Source organism: Synchiropus splendidus, chromosome 12, assembly GCF_027744825.2.
Source record: "Synchiropus splendidus isolate RoL2022-P1 chromosome 12, RoL_Sspl_1.0, whole genome shotgun sequence".
NCBI classification, from domain to species: domain Eukaryota; kingdom Metazoa; phylum Chordata; class Actinopteri; order Syngnathiformes; family Callionymidae; genus Synchiropus; species Synchiropus splendidus.
The window spans coordinates 5,947,989-5,962,176 of record NC_071345.1 but is presented as its reverse complement, the minus strand read 5'-3'; the positions used below and the strand labels follow the sequence as shown (position 1 = coordinate 5,962,176).

The window sequence follows — 14,188 nt, the reverse complement described above, 5'->3', positions numbered from 1 at the left end:
GATTTCTCCACACAAGAACATTAATACACGCACATGCACACAAACACGTTTTGGAGGTTAACTTATGACACAGCTTCCTCTGCGGTGACCACCGGACTCTTTGTGAGCCTATATGAAACTGACCAAACCACGTGAGCTAATATAATGGCTTGCAGCTTAACTAGGTTCATTAGCAGCCCCGCCACTGTGCAACTATATCATGATCCAACGAAGCCACAGTTTGAGGGCAATGCTGACTTTTCAAGCAGTTTCACAGCCCACCGTGGTCCCCTCATTATGATGAAGATAACATGCAGGCAGGAGGCGGGAGAGTGAATAGTGAATAGTCTGCTGACAAAAAGGCAAACACAAAAACGTGTTTGTCTCGTGGCTGCAAATGATTCCGCCGTTGAATATCAATGTGAAGAGTTACCACCAGTGGAAGGCAGCCCAAGAACAGAAGTACCAAAACATCATTGGAATCAATGGCTCCTTCTAGTTCTTCCCGGCCACAATGCCACCCACCCTGCTAGCCAGAGCGTTGGAAGAATGTGACCTGCCTTCCCACAGCAAAGGATGATTTACTTGAATCCTACAAAGCTTCGACCCACTCCCCTCCTTCATCCAGGAACTATGTCAGCAGGAAAGAGCTGAGTCACGTAAAAAAAGGGGAATTTCAAAGGCCCCAATTTACAAAAAGAAAAGAAGCACGAGGGAAAGCGGAGCATGTACAATGAAGATGGATAGATAGATAGATAGATAGATAGATAGATAGATAGATAGATACTTTATTCATCTCCAAAGAGAAATTCCAAGCTGTGACTGGATCCACTTAATGAATGCACTGTTCTGAATGCTGACGACAGAAAAGTCTTCCGGTGAATTCAACATATTTTCCTTGTAAGAAAGTAAGATGGAGAATGAACTCAACAAGAGCTCAATGTTCATAGTCTAAGCAGTTAGATTTTTGGATGGGGAGATGCATTGTTGAATGAGTGGGCAAGGGAGATGGGTGATACTGAACCCAACAATCCTGTTTTTTAGCTCAGCTGTGAAACAGGAAATTAAAACATGTTCTGTTCTACTTACAAATAAATCTGTTGAAAACACTGTATGGAAATGTATGGGAGTTTTCTTAGAATTTCTGTTTATATTTATGCTTGGACAAAATATATCCCCAGTTAGTTCCCCAAAATAATCCAGAATATTCTGGCGGAAAGTTTCCAATACAGAGTATTTCTATAATCCCCAAGTTTAATTTGAAAATGTCTGGAAATTTTGCAGTAACCTTCAGCCCTTTTATAACCCTAGGCCTCTCCCTGCTCCAGTCCACCCAGTCCAATTGGGGCACCACCGGATTGTTCCAGCCTGTTTATATTTATGTTTGGATATAATGATTGGACATTCCCAGTTATTTCCCCTAAATTCATGTTATAGTCAATTCTCATAATTCACTTTATGGAATGTTTCCAAGCGTAACTTTCGATAGACATACACTGGAAATTTTATTTACTCAATTGAAACCCGAATCGTGAGTTGTCTCTTTGTTTTTCTTATTGTGAAGTTTATCACATTAATGGATGGAGCATAATTAAGATGGCCTTTTCCTCCATTTTTCTGCACTTGAATTCACATATTTCCACTGGGAAAATTGAGCCATGAGGTAGGAATTTCAAGAAGAGTGAACATGCGCTGATAGGACTCTACAACATGAACAGTGAAAAACACAGCTGCTAGTTGTGAATCACTGATATGACATCAGGCTTGTTATTCCAGTGGTGACGCTGCATGCAAATACAATAACTGCGCCATCGTCTTCCATTAGCATTAAATTAGAAAAAAAGCACTGCAATATAAATGACTTAAAATGGAGGTGACATGAAACAATTACTGCATTCATAATCTGGTAATGCTACATGGTGAATACACACGCCACAAATGCGTCTAATGGATGAGAGTGGAGGTTATCAAAGATCCACACTGGTTGTTTCAGCTTCCATCCTGATGTGCGGCAGCCAGACTCATCCACAGGTGTGTTTGTGTGTGGTTACAAATGTGTGAGAGCAAACATGAATCCAGTGGAGTGTGAACAGCCGTACCTCTTGTTTTCAGCGTATCAGGATCTTTATTTCCTCCACATTGCTTTGTGCGCCACCAAAACAGAGGCCCTGCTGGGACAGAGAGAGTCCTTCAATTATTCACCGTGCCATTCAATAAAAGATGGATTTCAACGGCAGGCGACTTCATGTAAAAGTGGAAGGTGCAAAGTTTTGACTTCTCTGGATATTTTGCTTTTCATAACATCATTGAAGTGGTTCTTAAAGTCTGTCAGGGTCTACTCCGCATTCTAGTTTGCAACATTCCTGTGAAGCTGTTGTTAGCCAGTCATCTTGGCGGATGATGGATGGTACTTTCTGATTATCCTCCACTGCCTTGCTGGCTCGCTGGTCGCTAATGCCAATGCTTGCTTTTTCAAATAGTGTCAGATGTTCGCGGACATGTGGAGAGGAAGGTTGGAGAAGAGAGACATGAGCATAAACTACGGCGAAACTCAGACTTTTCTGTCCCAGAGCATCAAACAAGTAGCACAATTGTGTTGCACATTTAGTACAATCCTGTGTTTAACTGTATAAACGTGGCTCATAACACGTAGCAACTGTAGTGCAGCCCTATTGTTAGCCATAGCCTATATTAATTTTCACCCAAGCTCATTCAAACAGCAGCTCCAAGCTGAAATATTATAAAGTCAGTGGATACCTTAGCCAGATTTGTTCTATTGTGATGTGAATGATGAAGTGTTTATCAAGTATCGCAGGTGAATGTGAGGTATGAAGTCATGAATGATTGGTCGTTTTTTCTTCCACGCACCATCAATTATTGCAGTTACCACAACGGGAATGACTTTCTAACAACCATCATTTCCCAGAAGGAAGTTGCACCACCACATTGGCGATAACATGTTCATCAGTTCCTTCAATGAAACATTTCCAGACTGGTGGATTGGAAGTGATGGGACGATTCTTGGGCCACAACGTTCACCAGATATCACTCCCTTGGACTTCTGCCTATGGGGTTATTTCTGATGCCATTGCCACAAGTGAGGACAAAAGAAAGAAAGAAATCAAGTATGTGCAACAATTGGTACCCATTCAAGGGCGCATCAAATGAGGTTGACTTTGATAAACACTGAATACAGAACACAATATACCGCCAAACACAATCTCGACGATGACAATTCTGCATCTCACGACACATTTGATAAACACGCGGCTCACTCGCTGCATTGGACATACATACATGAACATGACGAGTTCGCACGCAACGACGCGCCGTGCTCTTCAGCTCCGCGGCATTTGACAGCGGACAATGGCGTGGGACTTCGGTTCACGATCGTAGTTTTAAGTTATTTTCAATACAGGGAACCTTTAACAATGACACTGGTCGACACCGAGTCTGTGGATCCCTGTTTATTTTATTAGATGGAGTGGTCCTAATAGGTTCACTGACGCGGTCGTCTCTTACAACATATCGCCCAACCCTATTGGGTGATATGGATTAACAGACTTTATGGAAACCCTGTGTATATACATTATCTAATAATAATGATAATAATATTTATTTTTAGAACATTGTCACAGGGTGCTTTACAGGCAAAAAAGCCCTAGCTCGACCATGAAGGTGGACTCTGGACCCTCAGTAAGCTAGATCTAAGAAAATGATAGGAGGACTGAAGTCAAATTTTCTCGATTTGACATCAGACTGTTCCTGACTAACTTAAATTCATCAGGCTTAATGACTTTGCTGGTTGCCACAGTATCAGTAAGTTACTGTGGGCTATCCTGAGTGGATCAATGAATTGTTCGGTGAAGATGTCTACCTTTTATATACTGCTATAAAACTAAATTTCAAAAGAAATGTCAGAAAGGCATCAGAAGGAGGAAAACAGATGAAGGGAATCGCAGTAGTTGTGCATACGAGTACGCAGTGGAAGGATAGTTTCGGTTTCAAAAGTTGACTGCATCTCTAGATCTCAATTATAGCTGGTCGATTTTTGGAATTTAGGCATTAAAAGCATGTGTGAGTCTTGAAATAGTTTTGCTGACCTAAACGCTGCAGTGTAACGTGTGATTTAAGTCTATTTTACCGACAGTAAATTGCCTCTTGGCAGCCCTACATGTCTGCTTCCGCTCTTCTGTCCCTGCTCACTCACTTCATGCCAGACAAGCAGAGTTAAAGCGGCGCTCTCCCAGCAGGCTTTGCTCTGAGTGTTTGAAGCTTGCACCCGGAGGAAGAGCCCATTCCTCTTTTCATCGCTGGGCTTTACGGTAAAAAGTAATGGCACTATAGCTCCAGGGTTAAGTCATTAAGCCACACGGGGCTATCACATGACCAGAGGAGGGACAACAGCCTCCGTCATCCTGCTGCTGTCGCACGACTGCAGGCACAGATGAGTGGGCAGCTGGGCTGGCCAGACACACACAGCAGGGTCCACACAGGCCAGACCAGATTCAACACAGAGCTGCGAGACGAGGACAGTGGGCGGGAGGCACCATGTGATTTAAAGAGCAGCAAGGGTTCAAAAAAGCCAAACAAGGCTTTATGCTGATTTTTCTTCTCACAGGAATTGATCAGTGGCAGCACTTGAAGGAAACGCAGCCTGAATAACCCTGCCCACGCAGGAACACATGATAGTATCAAAATATCACGCATGATTTCACATCAGTCTGCATGGAAACCTCACATACTTACAGCAGTGTACTCACCGCTGGGGCTGTCACCATGCCAAAGCACTTTCAACACTTTGTATAGTATTTTAAAAACCTGGTTAGCGCACCCCTGGCGAGCAAAACAAAACCTGGAGGTGCCAAAATGCACTTTTTTGTTACAGTAAGAATGTCAAAAAAAAGCACAGTGTGATGTCAACAACTAGCAGCAGACATTTTTTTCCACTTCCCAGACTGTCAATACGTCAATGTTCGTACTATTCCGGATCACTTTTACCAGCACATTTGGGGGGCAGTCTGACAACTGTAGTCAGACCTTTGTACTTTCTTTTCAGATTTCAGAATCATCCCATCTTGTTTGTGACGACAGAGATCCATTCCTTATTCTTGAAATGATTTCATTTGTTTTGTTTTTTTTATACCTGTACACCACATACACAACCACACACAAAAAGCCAGGGTCAAGTGTGTTTGTTTTCTTCATCCAAATACAATGTTTCAAGTCATGCCCGAGGACAACCACAACATCACCATCTCTTCAGAAGACAGCCACTCTGATGTCAGTCATCAACACCCGTTCCACCCTGCCAGCACTCTCTTCCTCACCTCCCTTCCTCAGTCCGATGACTCACCCCAAATACTTCAGCTCATCTAAAACAAGTACAGGAAGCACATTTTTACAGTTTCATGTGGTGTTGCTTGACAACATCTGCTAGGCATAATTCACCGCATCAGTTTTACTTTCAGAATGCACCACAAGGCGTGCCACATCACAATTATCAGTATGTGATGTTTTACAGTACAGAAAGTCTTGATTTTTTTCGGATCATTTGAGCGCTCTACTTAAAGTTCTCTCAAATCCCTCAGAACATAACCTGAGTGCTCATGTCCTGGCTGTGAACTCCTTTTACTCTGCATCCACACACGTGGTAAGCCTTGTATAATTTAACATAAAAACCAATGTCAGCCACCCACTTCTGGTTCAATTCAGGGCCAGTCTCCAAAAGGATAAGTAGGGCACCTTACTGTTTCGATAAAAGCTGCATCCGTGAAGCTCACGTCTGCGGGCTACGGCCTTTACGAGGATTCAGAGCAGCCTTCTGGAGATAATGTATTCAGAGGCAACGTTCCTAACTAACGGTTCCTGGAGTTCATTATATACAAGGAACACTTATAGAGAGTGGAGTGTTAGACAATTTGATTGACAGGTCCAGACTAATGGAACTCATTGTTGAGTAGATTACACCGCACAATTCTCCTTACAGTACATTAGGCCTCTTGAAAGCGAGTGGTCGGGCTCTGCAATGTAAAAGGGGGATTTTCCAGGTGATTGCTTTGAAAGTGTCTCTGAACGGTAATAAATCTAACGTAAATGTGTCTTAAGAAGTGTCACTAGTACGAAACCCATTATGCATTTGGGTAAACATAAACTTACTCTGTCTTTTACCAGCAAGTTTTAATGCCCACTCGCCTATGTTTTGATAGTGTCTCTGCGCTCTTTTGATGGTGATGATATAATCGCTTGCAGTTTGTTGACATTCGAAAAATGAGGGCACTTGCAGTTGGTTTTGAGGCAAGCTGTCAGGGCAAGCACCGAAATATTTTCCACTCATCCTTCCTTCCTTCTCTAAACTTGCTTCACCTATTTCTTATGATGTTATTCATCTTTTGTTGCTATGGTTTGGCATTTCTTCACTGACACTGAAGCTGAAGAGCTTCTTTACATGCATTGTAATGGTGCACACCGTCACACGGGCTTGTTTCCAGTTCTTGCTTTGTGGAACACTCCGTATTTAATACATCGATACTTGGATATGCTGCTGCATTTGTGACATGTTTACGACTTTCTTTTTGCGCACTGGTGCTATTTTGTTGATTAAGGGAGCGACAAAACTAAAAGTCTAAAAAACTCTTCTTAACAACATGCACAAAATATTGTACTCCATTGCACTCCCCTTAAAATGATGATTCTTATTACAATACATTGCTGAACTTACCATACTGCATTATATCGTATCACAAGTCCTGTATTGGGATACGTATTGTATCGCAACGTACACTACCTGCCAATACACAGCCCCTAGCATCAAGGTTGCCATTGCAACAAAAGCTTTTAAATGAAAGGTCATGTCGGCTGTTAGCGCCGCTATGGAGACAGTCGGCGTAGGGAGTCAGACAAGGAACACTCCATCATTCTGCCATGAAGGCGTGTGGTTGAGTTGGAGAAATTAAAAAAGGAATTGACCGGCTTGTTTGCGCCAACTGCGGATGTGTGTGGGAAGACTATCCATCAAATCTCATCACTCTGGTTTAGGGTTAACACATTCTAATCCTCCACGATCTAATGGCATGACATATTGCACACCCTAGTCATCAAAAATAGCTGAATTAGCAATACAGATTTGAGATCAGTTGTCCAAAAATAAATTATGATTATCATGCCATGTCATGTTTTGCTGCAATGTGTTTATATTACGTTTCAATGCAAAGCAAAGTTAATGGAAAAAAATGTAGTTTGAGGGCAATAAACATGTGACACAGCATCCGGCTGATGAATCCTCATGACGGTGCCAACATGGTTTTATTTCTCTCCCCTGGGCAATGTCAGAGCCTTTTACCCGAGCCTGCTGAAAGTCTCTGGTCCTGCGTACTAAATGACTCCGGAGCCTGCATACGCAATCATCTACTTTGTCAGCATCTCGCAGCTGCATCAGCATTGCAGAAAAACAACAGTGCTCACTCTATGTGACAGGCAGGCGGCTGATTTGAGGAGACTTGGCTTGGAAGGGCATCTCTCAGGAGCGCTCATCCTACATGCTGCACCACATGAATGAAATTCTGATTTGAAACAGAAGCATCTCAGAAAACCCTCCAAACAACAGCCGCTCAGTGCTGATACAGAATACAGCCTTTGTAATAAACATATGGCAGCGAGCATGATTGTAAAAGAACGTTAATAATGCATGAAAAATCAGCGCTGCATTAGCATATGGACAGACAGTGCTTTGTCTCCGCACCTACACGAGAACACATGCTACGCAGGCCACCGTCATGAACGCATTTATGATTAATAATTCATTCAATTATTCCTCTCTTCCTATTTGAATAAAGTAGTGCAAACAGTGGGGCTAACACGTCTTCTGCTCTTGTCTTCTCATGGGAATAGATTCACATGACAAACGGAAGCGCTCCTTTTTTATTAGCTAGCTGTTTATGAATACACTCGGAAATGCACAAGTAAGTGCCCTTTGTAAAAGACGCTGAATGCGAGAGAAAGTTTTCTTAACTTGGCAACTTAAATTTGCATTGTTATGCATCCAATTTTCATCTCATCTTTCTGAAATTATCTTTAAGGGGCCCAGTGACCCACTGAACTCTACTGTGGAAGTGCCACACCCTATGGTTGGTGTGTTTTCCATGGTTCAATTGCCATGCTAAAGGTCACGTGTGAGAATATCAAGACACTTCCACAAAATGCAAGAAACACTTATGGTCATATATATATATATATATATATATATATATATATATATATATATATATATATATATATATATATATATATATATATATATATATATATATATATATATATATATATATGTTACATATGTTCAGAAATAGATATTGACAAAAGGAACTTAATATACGGACTGCCTTTCCAAAGGACTACATCTCAATAAGCACTAGTTTGTTCTTTCTCGTAAATCAGAGCGAAATAAGTCAAAGAAAGTTTTCATCAAGTGCTAGTGACGAATACTGTGATGAACTTGTGTTGAATGATTAGCAGAGATGTATTTTTGAGTATAAGTATTTAAGAAAAATAGAGCCTAGTGCAGTCAGAAATTATTTATGGGATTAAAAAAAACAGTAATCGACAACTAGAACTCTCAACAACAATCCTACATGATATATATTTTCTACACCGCTATATAGTAAAAGCAGCCGACATTGACTACGATATACCGTGAAAAGAAAAAAAAAATGGTGTGAGCTGCCAGGCCTTTGGAAAATGATGTCTTTGTAAAGATGAAGTCCCATGTGATCAAATGTATCTAAATGTAGTGGTAACATCGAAACAAACACGTCACGCATCGTGAAGGTGGACAGGAAAATTATGGTTTTCAGCAAGAATTCCGAAAGAAACATCACAATAACTGAAGTCCGTGACTTGCAGAGCTCAAGTCGCACATTTTTGTTTGGAAGGGGAGGGGGGCTCTGCCACACTTTCCAAAAATCCTGGAGGAAACTCTGGACCCTCGTATCATCAGGGCACTCAGACACGCATTCTCACACATACAGAATTTAATTGAAAAGTGACGTTACAAACAGACAAAGTTTTACCGACCCCCCCTCCTGTTGTCCCTCTTAAGACACCCCACTCTACCCTGCCATCCTTCTGGTCAACACAGTCATCCGACACTTGTATAACGTCCAACAATGTTGGGCGCTCTATCAAGAGTTTTGTGTTTGTTTGTTAAATCAGAACCAAGGCCAAATTCTTGCAACCAGCTATTGCACAAACCATCACCAACATGGCAGTTTATCTTTCCACCTTTGAGTACCACTGCCATTCCCGGGGTTTCACCAAACCACCTTGTCTCAGAATTTATTGATGCAACCTAAAGAGCACTTTTGAACTCCTGACTAGATGCTTAACTCAACCGACAGCTGAATATAGAAAAAAAGTCACATGAGTTACGAGAATAATAGAGCAAACCTTGAGCGAGATACAAGAGACAAGGGAAATTGTCTTCAGCACGTGAATGAGAAACAACAGGAAATGAAGCCGCACGTTCTCAGCAGCAGAGCATGAATGCGAAGATGAGCTGCGGCATTTGGAAACAAGTTCAACGCAATCTACGTGATACAATCTGCATTATGGCGGCTCCGGGAAGCAAGACGAGCGAGGGTGGCTAATTAAATTCCTGTAAAGAAGCAACACGCCCAAGACAGGCCTCTTTCTCCGTGTGGTCTGCTTTGACAAGCATTTGCGGGAGTGTATCGCTCTCATACAGATTTGTTGCTTGACACAGCAACACCGCCGACCCACTGGCCATACCTGCTGTCTCCCTTCATTACACTGAGTGAACAAATCAAAAGCAATACGCTAAAACTCAGTCAGGCTGGAAAATACATATCTCTGGCAGGAGGGTGAATTTATATGCTGTCGTGTGACAAGTAGCTGCTCACAAGTTATCTTCTGAACAACAAAGTCTTTATCTAAGAACTTGCGTCACAAAAACCACTGAAAAAAACAGAAATAAAAATGGTTCTCTGATCTACTACGCTTTGATAATCCTGACAAACGACTAGTAAAAACAATCCTTCCTTCACATCTAGCTGCAACATTACTAACATTTCTAAGATCAACTGACTTTACTTAACTTTACTTACTTAACCAGCCACACTGCAGTTTTAAAAAGACCTTACTTACGAGTTGAATGGCCAAGCTTCCCACTCTGTGCACTGTATATCATACCCAGAACCATCACCAAGTTTTCTGTTTTGTTTTTTGTGGAAATAATGGCCAGATATGGTCATTATATATCGGTTCGCCACTACTTTATCTGGACAAGTATCACATTGGGGTACGGGCGGGAGAAACGGCTGCATCCTTAACAATGTCATTTAAAGGGCATGAGGGAGAAACCTCAGGATAGGGGGTCAAAATCGCACCAATGCTGCTAAAGTGCTGTGGGTCTGTTTCTGCAAACACCTTATCTGATCTCTTCTCTGCATTGTTCCTTTATCATCACCCAAATTCACTCCTAAGGGCACGAGCTTACCCATTTATCTGCTCAAACAAAAACAAGAGTCTGTTGTTGTGTATTTCTAAAGATATAAAGACTCAAGGTTACATAAAGTAAGAGCAGCGTGGTCTGGATTAGCGCGCGCTGGGGCGCTGCCAATCCTTCCCACTTGTTACAAAAACTGTTTTAAGTGTCCACAGCTGTTTGGCTGTGCGAGGAAATCATCTTTGGACTCACACATTAACATCCTGGCAGGTGCTTGACACTCAACAGAAAGCGTGCCTTGATCTCAGACTTAGCAAAGTGAGATTTGTGATGGAAATATGACATTGAAGTGGCCGCAAAACAGGCACGCTATCAATTAGAGTTGTCTTAAAGGATTTTTCTGGAGGAGGTGCAGCTGATTATCGCGCATTTGGCGCCCAGAGGACAGCTGTTCCCGCAAGGTTATGCCACAGAAACCGGTCTTCAGACTCAACACTTGGTTGCATTTGAACAAAATACGAGTCTGATGTTAGTGATGAAATCAGATCCTTGGCTGTATATTTGTTTCAGCACCTTGTGTGACTAAGACTCTGCATTATTTAACTGTCCCTGGACTCTGTCCATGACCAAGGGTTTGTCTTGCAAAATGCAGCATCCACCAAGGATTCCTTCGATGACTGGAGGGCCAGGTTTCAGAAAAAAGCTGGTTGAGCTGTCTAAGCTCACAAGGTTGCATTTTCTAAAATTGATCTTTGAGGTCATTCACCTGCTGGGAAAGTCCCTACCATTTATGTCGCTTATAAAGAGGGTTTTTTTTTCCTCAATGAAGACTCTCTCACACAGGTGGCTCACATCTGACTCCATCTCTCCAACCCCATTCCTTCAACAGTGCCTTTCCCTAAATGGCAATTTTGCATCCTCTTCGTTTGAATTCATGGTTGCACTTGACAAGGCCTGTCCTGACTAAACTCAAACTGAGTGTTAGTTCAGGCGGGCCAATGGAATCCACCCACTCCTCACAAATAGATGACACTCAGCTGTTTCGAGTGCAGCACGAGTGAGCCACCCACTCTCTGCATGAGCAGCTCTGTAACAACACTGTAACCCAGGCATGAAAGAGTTTCCTCTGAATGAAAATGAAGTATTTCTTATCTTGAATAGAATACTGTCATGGAAAAAGCAAACATTATTCCAGAACTATCACCAGGGTGTCATATTATTCCGCACATGATTGATTCTTCGGGTACATATCCGGAAGTATTTCATGACTGAGCTCGACAGCCTCATCTCCCTGATCCTGAGTCACAGTCTGTGAATCAAATTTGGCAGCATTTCAACACAGTGCAAAGGTTGAGGAGCTGTTTACAGCTGTCTAAATGGCAACCCTCGTTACAGGCTTTGCACCTCACAAATCATCCCGCCTTGGTGAAAATGTCAATCCAGAATGTCTGTTGACTCATTTACAGTGAATTGCTGGCATTTAAGTTATTTAAATGTTTGTATTTACATTGTAAATAATTCACTCAGAGGGTTTAGCTTTACTCCACTTGTCAGAGTAGTTCCTGCTCCACCTAGAAACAGTGTCAAAAATCCTTCACAAGAGGCGTGTCAAACACCCCACACAGGGAGAAATTCCAAAAACAGTTACATGCATTATGTGGGACGTGTTGGTAGTTTCAGGGGTGAGTACCTTTGTAGTACACATGCCAAGCATGGATGTGGCGTCGTAATGCTCACACTAACTACACCGAAGAGGACGTGGTGCTGGAGGTTCACACAAGGTTCATTTGTGAGGCGCTGAGCAACGGTCCCTATCAAATAGATGTTCTGACTACCTGCGTCCTCCTGCAACCCCCCAGGACGACCCTTGTTTGCTGTTTCGTTATTCCAATGTTTGATCTCGGAGGAGTGATCGCGATCTGCTTCAGCAACAGTTTTGTCATTATTATTATTATTATAGTGCAGTATGAGACGATGGCGGGGTGAATTAGACTATGGCGGGCAGCGAAATTTATCCATATATAACAGTGCACAATTTAAATTGCTGCCATATTGAGATTCCGCTTTCCCATCCTCAATATTTCACATATTTATGCATCATTTTATTCGTTTTTTTAACTAGAAATTTGCTTTTTTTTTGTCCAAAAATTTTAATTTAAAAAATAAAAGAAGAATAGACAATAGAAATCATGCAGTAACTTCGACTCAATTTCTGTTGTCCTCACTTGTTTTTCTCGAACGTGGAACTGGAACCACTACAATAAAGGGACTGCAGTAATTTTAATTTACTAATAAATAACTTCAAACCAAGCCAGTAATAAAAATAGTAACAAAGTGATGCAGTGAGCAAAAAAAGTTAACTGTAAAGTTTTGGTTGCTTGTACAATATAGCATTTAAATGAGGTGAGCATGAATAGGTGTTCAAGTACATGTACCCTGCGATGAGCAGACATGTCACACACAACATTTGAAATCTATATAAGTTCAATAATATCAACCGACATAATAGAATAATAGAATAAAGAAATTAATTCAATATATATATATATATATATATATATATATATATATATATATATATATATATATATATATATATATATATATATATAAAAAATTATTATTATTATTATTATTTCATAATGGTTATTTCCCTTTCAATGAATAATCTTCATTAGTTGCAGTAAGGGATGGACTGAAATAACGGATTTATTCAGTGTAACTACCCATCTCATGTGACACACCAGTCCTTAAACAACAGTCAGTCCTCATAAGCTGCTCATATACAGCTGTGCAGGAATGAATCCTGCCACTTTAAGTTGAGCAAAAGTACTTTGACGGCAGTGTAAGAGAGGAAATAAGAATTCGGTGGGTTGGAATGAAGCCAGAGTGTGTCCTTCACTTGACTCCACCGAGCATCCGTGGGAGATGCTGATGCTGGTGATGAGGAGGAGGAAGAGTATGGGGGAGAAGGTGGGTGATAAACAACACAACACCGCGAGGAAGCAATGCGACAAGAAGCCCGTGAGCTCACCAGACAACACTACACAGCGCATCTCTACTCTTTCACAGCACGTTTTTCACAAGCTTGGTTCTTAGTTTCCCCTTCACTTCTAGAAGAACGAGCGTCAACTACGGTTTGTTTCGCCAGAAGCCTCACCCAGGCATCATTTCCATCCACATAGTAGAGTAGTGATGTAGCAGGCTGGGCACGTCTACGCACAAGCGACGTCAAACATAAATACGTGGAGAGGAAAAAAAAAAGGAAAAAAATCAAAGTAATTCATTCAGCGGAGAGTTGGGCTGAATCGCAATGGGGAAAAAAGGCCACATACCTGGTAACGTGCGCTTATAAATCCGCGGGACTATATTCCATTGCCGTCCTGGTGATGTTGTTTGACAGCAGGCAGCGCTGCGATGTTATGTGTCGACTTGCTGCTATCCGAGCCTCTCGGAGTGATGGCGTTAGCTCTGCAGGGCCACAATGGAACTACAGGCCGCTTCACGGACCGTGGGAAAAAACTAAGACATAACCAGGGGAAGCGTATAAAAGGCGCAAAACAATAATTAAAAACAACATAATTTATCGCAAAATTTGTGTAAATCACGTTGGGAATACCATTTCGATACTGGTAGATGCCTGTATATAAATTAAATTCAGAATGTAATAACACTTATCAAGATTTAAATTACACTGTCTTTATTCTTCCCACATATTTTTAAATTAATTACACTGTTCGATTGATT

At 41.6% G+C, this 14,188-nt stretch overlaps 1 protein-coding gene across 5 annotated transcripts in view; it reads right to left on the bottom strand.

The window, feature by feature from the left end:
- The window catches only part of LOC128768013 (tyrosine-protein kinase Fyn), a 44,537-nt gene extending 30,611 nt beyond the window's left edge, over window positions 1-13,926 (bottom strand). For 3 of the 5 annotated variants that reach the window (XM_053880515.1, XM_053880509.1, XM_053880512.1), the window contains exons 1-2: window positions 13,777-13,926; window positions 2,079-2,147 (exon numbers count right to left, since the gene is read on the bottom strand). The gene's annotated coding sequence lies outside the window, so the exon portion shown is untranslated. Of the gene's footprint in view, window positions 1-2,078; window positions 2,151-13,776 lie in introns of all 5 variants that reach the window. The other 2 variants (XM_053880510.1, XM_053880511.1) reach the window with 2 other exon arrangements.
- Between the last annotated feature and the right edge of the window lie 262 nt (window positions 13,927-14,188).